We start from the raw sequence: 9,023 nt of genomic DNA, 5'->3' as shown, positions 1-9,023 counted from the left end.
CACTAGTCTCCACCGTTAGCGCAACACCGTGAGATCCGGAAAGGGACTTTGCGGCGACATTGAATCGCCTCCTAAAGGAGAGTGTCCTTACCGGATCAATAACAAATCCAATTTTAAGCGTTATTATAATTATAATAATTATTATTATTATTATTATTATTATGTTGCCGGATCAATAACAAGGTTGGCTTCCTAGAGATAAGATTTCAGGATGTATTTCTGAATTGACTACCCAAAGGTAGCAATCCGGAGTTAAGTCTATGGGATCTGAAAAGGTGGGTCACACTCGTAAAATATAATCAAATCTGTTGGTTATATTTTGACTGAAAATAACGGTAGTTAGTAAATATGAAAATATGAGATATTTTGACTATATTTATTAACTGAGAAGAGTCTCGGTCTAATTGGCATATAACTTGACTACCCAAAGGTACATTTTATATGTGGAAAATTAGATTATCATTGGCACCTAAAATTAAAACATGATTTATGTATTTTTTCATGTGATTCATGCATCTTATTGAATTGTGCCAAAATTAGCATGCCTTGATATTCATGCATATAAAATTAATTAGATGAATATTCTATTTATTTCCAACAATATGTCAAATCATATTATCACACTACTTGCGACTGAAAAACTAGACGGTGATAACTATGCTAAGTGGAAAAGTAACATGAACATACTGTTGGTCTGCGAAGACTACAAATTTGTCCTAGTAGAGGAATGTCCTCAAGAACCCGCGGCTAATGCATCCAAAACCACAAGGGAGCCTTATGATCGCTGGATCAAGGCCAACAACAAAGCAAAGTGTTTTATGTTGGCCAGCACGAGCGATGTGCTTCGCAAGAAGCATGAGGAGATGGAGACTGCTTATGAGATAATGGAGTCTCTAGAAGCCATGTTCGGCGCTCCCTCTGAGAAGGCTCGTTTGGATGCTGTTAGGGCTTTCATGAATGACAAAATGAAGAAAGGTTCTTCAGTCAAGGCACATGTTTTGAACATGATTGATCACCTCCATGATGCGGAGCTCAATGGTGACAGGATCGATGAAGCCACCCAAGTTGGCATCATCTTGGAAAGCCTATCCCCTGATTTTCATGAGTTCGTGAACGACTTTGTTATGAACAAGAAAAAGTCCAACCTCACTGAACTCATGAATGACCTGTAAAACTTTGACTTAAATTCGACCATTAGTCCCCACGTCGTCCTTGTAATTCTACCAGACACAAATGACAAAATAAGAATTTTAGAATTATGGAATTCTAAAATTAAATACTGAAAAAATAATTAAGTGAGAATTAATTATTATTTAAATAATGTGATTATTTAAATTTGAATCATGAACATAATTTAAATTTATCCTTTTAAACTTATTTGATAAGTTGTTCAATTTAGAATTCAAATTAATTTAAGTTTGACTTAAATTCGAATTTGAATTTGAATTAAAATTGGACTACAGGATAAAGGATGATTTTTCTTCCTTCCCTATCCGTAATTGGCGACACACACAAGGGAGAAAATCCCAAGGATGGCCGGCCACAATAGGATAATGTAGAGGAGGATTTTTTGTTCCAAATTCAAATAGGAGATAGAGATTTAATTCCTTTTTTGAAATTTGACTTCTACTCTTTAAATATGAGAACGATAGAAAATTGTGAATATAATTTTTGAAAACATTTTTCTGCCCTAATAGTTAAGGCTGGCCGAAATTCTCAAGTGAGAGAGAGAGGAAAATTTTTTCTCCCAAAAAATTTAACATCGTGCATGCGTTGGTGTTTGTGGAAATTCGAGTGCTTTTGGAACATGTTTTGTCTCACGTGTGCCCACACACACGTTTACGTGGAATCAAGGAATTGACGTGGAAGACTTTGGTTTTCTAAACACAAAGATTGGAGCAATGATTGTTCGTGGTCAAAGAACTCAAGTTATCATCCGAGTCGGCCTCCAGGTATTTTTCCTAATTGAGTTCTTGACATATAAGTTAATGTGATTAATTTATTCGTGCATAAATTAATATAATCTATAGAGTATCTCAAAAGTTTTGTGAAAATTTTTGTTATACACGATCCGCCTTCCCGTCACATTTCCGTATCCGAATTCGATTCGGTGACCAACAGATCTATCTTTTACTCTTATTTTTGAACTTTTAGGTTTCTAGTACTTGATTTTAGAGGATGTTTATCTATCCCTATGGATGCTTTTGTCATGATTTTAAAGGAACTAATATTATGTTTGATAGTTTAGATATCTTTGTTTGCCCTTATCTTAAATGCCTCTCTTGCTCTTCTTTTGGTGAGTCGTTGCCTTATCTATCTAATAATTCTTTTGTGTATCTTTTCTATTACTGGGTTTATTTTGTTGGTTTTGGGCGCTGATTTGACTGTCATGAACATGCGTTAGCTCCTTCTACAGCACCTCAGGATCTGTTTAGCCATGGTGAGTTTCTCTGTGTGTGTGTTAATTTATCAATTCAGAGATCTTACTCAGTTAATATTTAAAATGTGAGTTTTTTTTTTCCTGTCAGAATCTTACTATTTACCAACTTAATATTGAAGGGAACATTGCACTAAAGATGGAAGTTATTCTTTGATAAATCTCAGTTCTTTTTAGTTACTATTTGAGAACTAGGTTCATTCTTTTGTGCTCTTTTTTTTTTCTCTTTCCTTTTTAACGTTGTCTTTTTTTCCCTTCCTTCTCTAGCTTTTTCCAATGCCTTTTGTTTGTGCTCTCACTCTATGCATTCGGATGAACAAAGAGCCATCAATTCGGGATGTGAGAGAGACCATTATCAGTGTAATTGTTGTGAATCAATTCGGGATGTGATTCTTTGCCACAAAATTGTTGTTCTATTCACACAAAAAAAAAATTCTTGTTTTTGGGGATTTTTTATTTTTACTCATCTATAAATCCTTCTCCCTTTGATGCAGGGAAAAAAAGATAGAAATTGACAGGAGGAGAAGAAGAGGGCAATAATCACTCACTCTCATCACCCATCTTCTGTTTTATTGGTTTTCGGTTATTGAAACCAAACAATACAAATTCTCAGTTGCTCAATCCTGCGAGATAACATGGGTATTTTCCTTGCATTATAATCTTCCTTACTCTTGATGAATTGTTTAGTGTGTTTATTGGGCTGGATGAGGTTTTATTTATTTATTTTTTTGGAGTCAGGTTTTTCATGATTGTTCTGATAATTCAATTGAATTTGACGTTTTTCTGCTTTTGGGGACATTGTTTGGTTCACTTATAATGTTCCCATTCTCAAAGGGAGAGTAGCTGTTTAGGAAGCCGAAAAAATGCCCACTCTTTTCCTATATTGTTTACTAGCTATCAGTAACAGCTTCTGTCTACTAAAAGAAAAGCTAGCTTTGATGAACTCAAGGCCTTATTGATTAAGATTCATATAACAAAAATATTATTGGTTCAAGGATTGAAAATACTTTTAGCCTATGAATATTAGTGAAAAGTTTTAAACAGTGTTAGATAAATACCCGACTTTATGAGAAGTAGGCCTAACTAAATGATTCTCCTTTACTTTGAATATCGTCAATTTGATGGATGTAATTAGTGATAAATAGTGTTAGATAAATGCCTGACTTTGTGAGAAGTAGGCCTAACTAAAGGATTCTCCTTTACTTTGCATAGCATCAATTGGAAGGATGTGATTGGTCATTAAACTTTTTTCCCCGTCTTTGATTTTTTTTTTATTTTATCTTTTTGAGGTATTGTTTTTGTCTCGTTTTGCTTTTTTTTTTTCTTCACTTTTTTTGCTCGAGGACCCCTTTCCCTCTTAAGCTTTGTACTTGATTCTTAACAATACGAAGTATTTTTTCTTATAAAAAATCAGGAGTAAGCTTGGTAATAGATCTATTAATGATAATAGTAATAAGTTAAGGTCAGTATGAGAAAATAGCAATAAGTTGGGTTGATGTTTATACTGACAAATTGATATCACTAAAATAAATTGTATGGTATTTTAACACTTTTTTTTGCTTGGTATAAATTGTTAATGAACGTAAATTTTCAGACATTCTGTTATGTCTGATGTTCTTTTCATTAATACCATAGAAATATATTCTGGGTTGTATCTTTCTACATTATTTTTTCCCATTGTAGTTTGGTGCTCCACATAGTTTCGTCATCCATGAGTTAGCAAACTCACACGTTGGTAAGTGATCAATTTGATCTTTTTATGTGCGCGAATGAGCAGATTTTCATATGTATGTGTAATATTCGGTTTGTTAATATACATCTATGCTGGCTGTCTTTGGTAAAAATATAGATATCTTGCCACAACACAAGAAAAAACACATTGATTTAACTAGTTGGAACCAATGTCTCGAGTAATTCATGTGTTAAATTTTAATTACCATGTTATTATGAAAAGCACAAAAAAATTGAATATAAAATCCCAAAGTGGAACCAAAATGAAAAAAAAAAAATTAGGGCAAGAAGCCTAAAAAAAGTAAAAAAAAAAAGGATTAAAATGAAGAAATAAATAAGTTTTAAGACAAAATGAACTAAAACATTAAAAATAAAAAATTCAGGATAGCAGCAAAAAATGGGTCAAAAAGGATGAAAATGAAGAAATAAATAAGTTTTTGGACGAAAGGAATCGAGACAGAAAAAATAATCTTGAGACAAAAATAAAAAAGTAAAAACAAAGAATTAAAATGAAGAAATAAATAAGTTTAGGACAAAAAAAACTAAAACGAAGAGAATAAAATTTCAGAGGTAAAAAAATGGGTTAAATAAGAACCAAAATAAATAAATAATAAGATTTAGAATAAAAGGAACCGAGACGAAAAAAGTAAAATTTCAGAACAAAAATAGAAAAAAGTAAAAAGGATTAAAATAAAAAAATAAAAAAGTTTTAGAGTAAAATAAAAAAAAGACAAACAAACAAACTCTAGTAAAGCGACAACGTAGTTTTTGATTGAAAAGTGTACTTAGCAAGTACACATTTATGCTTCTTTTATATACATAGATTAAAAAAAAGCTTGTTCACTCTTTTGGGCATTCTAACATGCTTATCAGTAACCAAAAAAGAAAAAAAGAAAAACATTCTAACATGATAAATTATCAACGTATTTGCGCATGTTGTATTTCTATCTATTTTAAACATGATTGAACTTAATTCGTTTTAAGAATGAGAAATACTTCCTAAGATATTGTTTTTGTGATAAAGCTAGTGGAGAAGGTCATGTATTAAGGCTTTAAGAAAAGCGGAGGCTAGGAGAACTGAAAGCTAGCCCAGGTTTGACATTCGAGAGGTAGGATATTCTTGTCCATATCATTGTTAGTCTCATTTTAAATTATTTTGGCTAATGAAAATGTTTTAGAACAAAACATGTTTAAAGAAAATGATTTAAATTAAATAGCATGAGAATGCTATTAAGTTTTTCCAATGATTTTGGAAATGAGATTTCAAAGCGTATCAATTCTTAAAATTTAAAATTAATGTCACAAATAGATCGATGATTGAAATTATTTGAGTATGTTTATATTCTTATATTAAAAAAATAACAAAGTGTTGGCGAAAACTACAATTACAAGGTGAAGTAAAGGCTATTACTCTTTTTTTTTTAATTAAAAATGTGTCAATGTAATTTAGATAAACTCACAAGAGGCAATGGCTTCGAACCACTTGGAACCATAGTTGGTGTGTCATCTCCAACCACGGCGGTGGGAGGCAAGACTAGGGGACATATACCCATGAATTTTTAAAATTTTGGTTTTGCTTTTTTTTTTTTTTTTTTCATTTATGGGTTGTTTGGTTGGGGGATTTGTACCCCGATTCGAATCATGATTCATGGTTCGCTACAGTGTTTTCTCTCATAAAAAATACACGTAAATAAAAAATGGTTCTAATCTCATGATTTTAATCCATGAACCAAATAATCCTTTAGTCTTTCAAAACTTTTTATATGTGTCCCCCTCAATAACAGAACTCTATATATGCACCTCTTATCAACAAAGTTTTCTCTATTTCATTCCCATTAAAATATTCTTTTTGTATAATTTTATTTCTTATTCAAATTATTTATAGTATTTTTAGCTAAACAACATCAATATTAATGCAAATCGATATAAAAATGAACAAAATTGAAAAAAAAATCAATTTAAAATAAATAAATAAATAATAATAATAACAAATTTTTGTATTTTTTGGGCCATCTAATCATAAGGACGAACAACCAAGACTGGCGCGTGCATTCCACATGCGGGCGGAGGCGCGTCCTATAGAGGAAGGGGGACAAGCCATGTCAAAAAAGAATAAATAATAAGGAAAAAAATAAGAACAAGAAAAAAGGGATGATAAAAAATGAAATGAGAGAGAGAAAGGGGATTTTTAAAACAATAGACAAAGATGTGTATGAAAAGAATTTATTTTAATAGAAAAATGGAGAGAATATATTTATGAGTCACAATTAGAGAAAGCGAAAAAAAAAGAAGGAAGAATGTGAAATAAGACAAGAGTGAGAAAAAACCAAAAACAAAAAAACAAAAGGCCCTCCGCGGGCCGGAGATCTTTTAAGACAATAAAAATACAATTCATCCTGACGTGGATAAAACCCGATTACTAACAAATACGCAACCTAACTGGACCTACTTTATATGACCAGTGAGGTTTTATCTTTATGGAGATGAATAGAAGTACTCTTAAAATAATGATTAATCTTAAATTTAATTGTCAAAAAATAGAGATTTTTAGACAGAGAGTAAAAGAAAAAACCACAAAGGCGAAGAAGTTGACAAAAACAAAAGCAAAAGCCAATAAAAAGAAAAACCTGTTGGACGCAAAGGAAAAAAAAAACAACAAAACGTTTTGTGGGGAAGCGAGAGTTATGCTAGACACAAAGGAAAAAAACCAACGAAATGTTTAGTGGGGAAGCGAGAAACTCTTTCTCCCTCAGTAATAATTGATAGATAGAATATGAGTTGCAGTCACTGTCTTTTGATTTGATTTGATGATGATAAGTCATTAGTGTTAGCTTAAAATTAGGGTTCGTTTGATATTAACGTTCAAATCAGGGTGATTTTAGTTTTAATTTTGGAACCATAACCATGATTCATGATTTTGAGTATAAATCATGATTCTAAAATCATAATCATAGTAAGGGGTTTGAACCACCCAAAGCCAAGGGAGGAGTGGTTTTAGCATCATGGGTGATTCATGGTTTAAAACATCACATTAGGGTTCAAACATTGAATTAAAACCATCATAACCAAACACTGATTCTGGGTGAGTCAAATCAGAACCAATTTTTACTTTTTATAAACAAACACTAGTACAGAACAAAAATCATGGTTCCGGGTTTAGAACCCTTACACCAAACAACACATTAGTTAGCAGTTTAATGCATCGTTCATTTTATCGATTTAAGTTTAAAATTTGAGTTTTATTCCAGTAAAAACCTCTCAGAGACTATCACATTTAAATTTTTTATTATAGTAAAAAACTCTCTCATAAAATTATATCTCAATTTCAATTAAAATTTTAAATTAGCCAACTAAAACGGCTCTAAATGTATTAAAACCTATGCATAGTGTTAATCAGTTTTAATGATGAAAAATACACAAATTCATTTCGTATTCTCTCTCTCTTCTTTACACAAACAATCGATTAAAAAAAGGGCAGTGCTTTTACGCCAAAATGCAATCTCTCATATCTCCCCCCAGTCTCTCTCCTCCAACGGCTACATTTCCCCTTTCTCTGTCGCTCCTTTGTTTCTCCTCCATTTCCAATCCAAAACCCTCTCAATCTCTCTCTCCTCCGTTTCTTCTCTCTTCCTCTCTCTAGATTTCGTAGCCATGAAGCACTTCATGCAGCCAAGAAACGCGGTCTTGAGGGATACGACGATAGAGTCTCCGGCCTCGCCCAACCCTAGCTCAGCCAAGCCCCAAAATCTCAGATTCTGCTAGGGCGAACTTTACAATTTCTCTGAAAATGCTCAGAGGAAGAGAAAGCTCCGATTTGTCGGCAAACGCAGGCGATTTCTTCCCAACCACGAAACTCTTCTATCTTCTTCTCCGATTCGGGCATTCTCGCTTTCTCTCTCTTTGATTTGCGTTTGTCTTTCGAAAAATTTCCGTCGAAATCATTGTGAAGACTAGATCTTTATTGCAGTGAGTGCAATTTCTTTTCTGTTTTTTGGTTGCAGAGTTCATTGAATCTGTGTACTGATAAAGATGGCAAAATCGTGTCGACGAAGAGTTCGGAAGGATCTGCAATGGCGGTTTGTGGTGAAAAGGATAAAGTTGAGAGTTTTGGAGGCAGAGACAAGCATTCTGATGTGAGTGAGGAGGTAGCTTGTCCCGTTTGTAGCAATAAAGTGAGAGGGAATAACTTCACAATCAATTCTCATCTAGGTATATTTACTCTGTCCTCAGATTCTAAGGATGTTTTTTCATTTCATTTATGGAAAATGGGAAGAATTATTTGTTCTACTAAGTTCAATTATTTGCTTATTGTTTTGGTGATTATTGGATTTTGAGGATGGTAAAAACAATCTCCTTTATTATTTGATGTTTATCTCAATGTTATCAGAAACGTTACACGTATATCCTCTGTGAAGATTTTCAACAAGAATTATAGGAAAGATTTTAAAACGATTTGTAAAATGTAGGCGACAAGTTTAACACGATTTGTAAAACATTAGAGAGGATTTGTAAAATATTGGGAATATTACGTATGAAAGTTACCCTTATTAGAATTGAACTTGTTTGATAATTTCTACGGTTTTGGTTTTCTCATAAACAAAAAAGTGAAATAAAGAAGGGGAAGATCTTTTCAAAGTTTTTTTTTTGGTTGTTGTTGTTGTTGTGATATTGCACTTTTAACTCAGAAAACGAAAACTGAAAGTGATATCAAAGAAAGTGTAGTTAGCGACTTATTTTGAGAAGTTTGTTTGGTAGTGAAAGGTTTTTCTAGCTTAAATGACTTTTGTTGTTGTTTTCATGAGTAATATCTATTGAAGATTTTGAGGAAGAATAAACTTCTCTGTTTTTCTCATTA

Source organism: Morus notabilis, unplaced genomic scaffold, assembly GCF_000414095.1.
Source record: "Morus notabilis unplaced genomic scaffold, ASM41409v2 Scaffold1513, whole genome shotgun sequence".
Classification (NCBI taxonomy): domain Eukaryota; kingdom Viridiplantae; phylum Streptophyta; class Magnoliopsida; order Rosales; family Moraceae; genus Morus; species Morus notabilis.
This window is presented reverse-complemented; position numbering follows the sequence as displayed.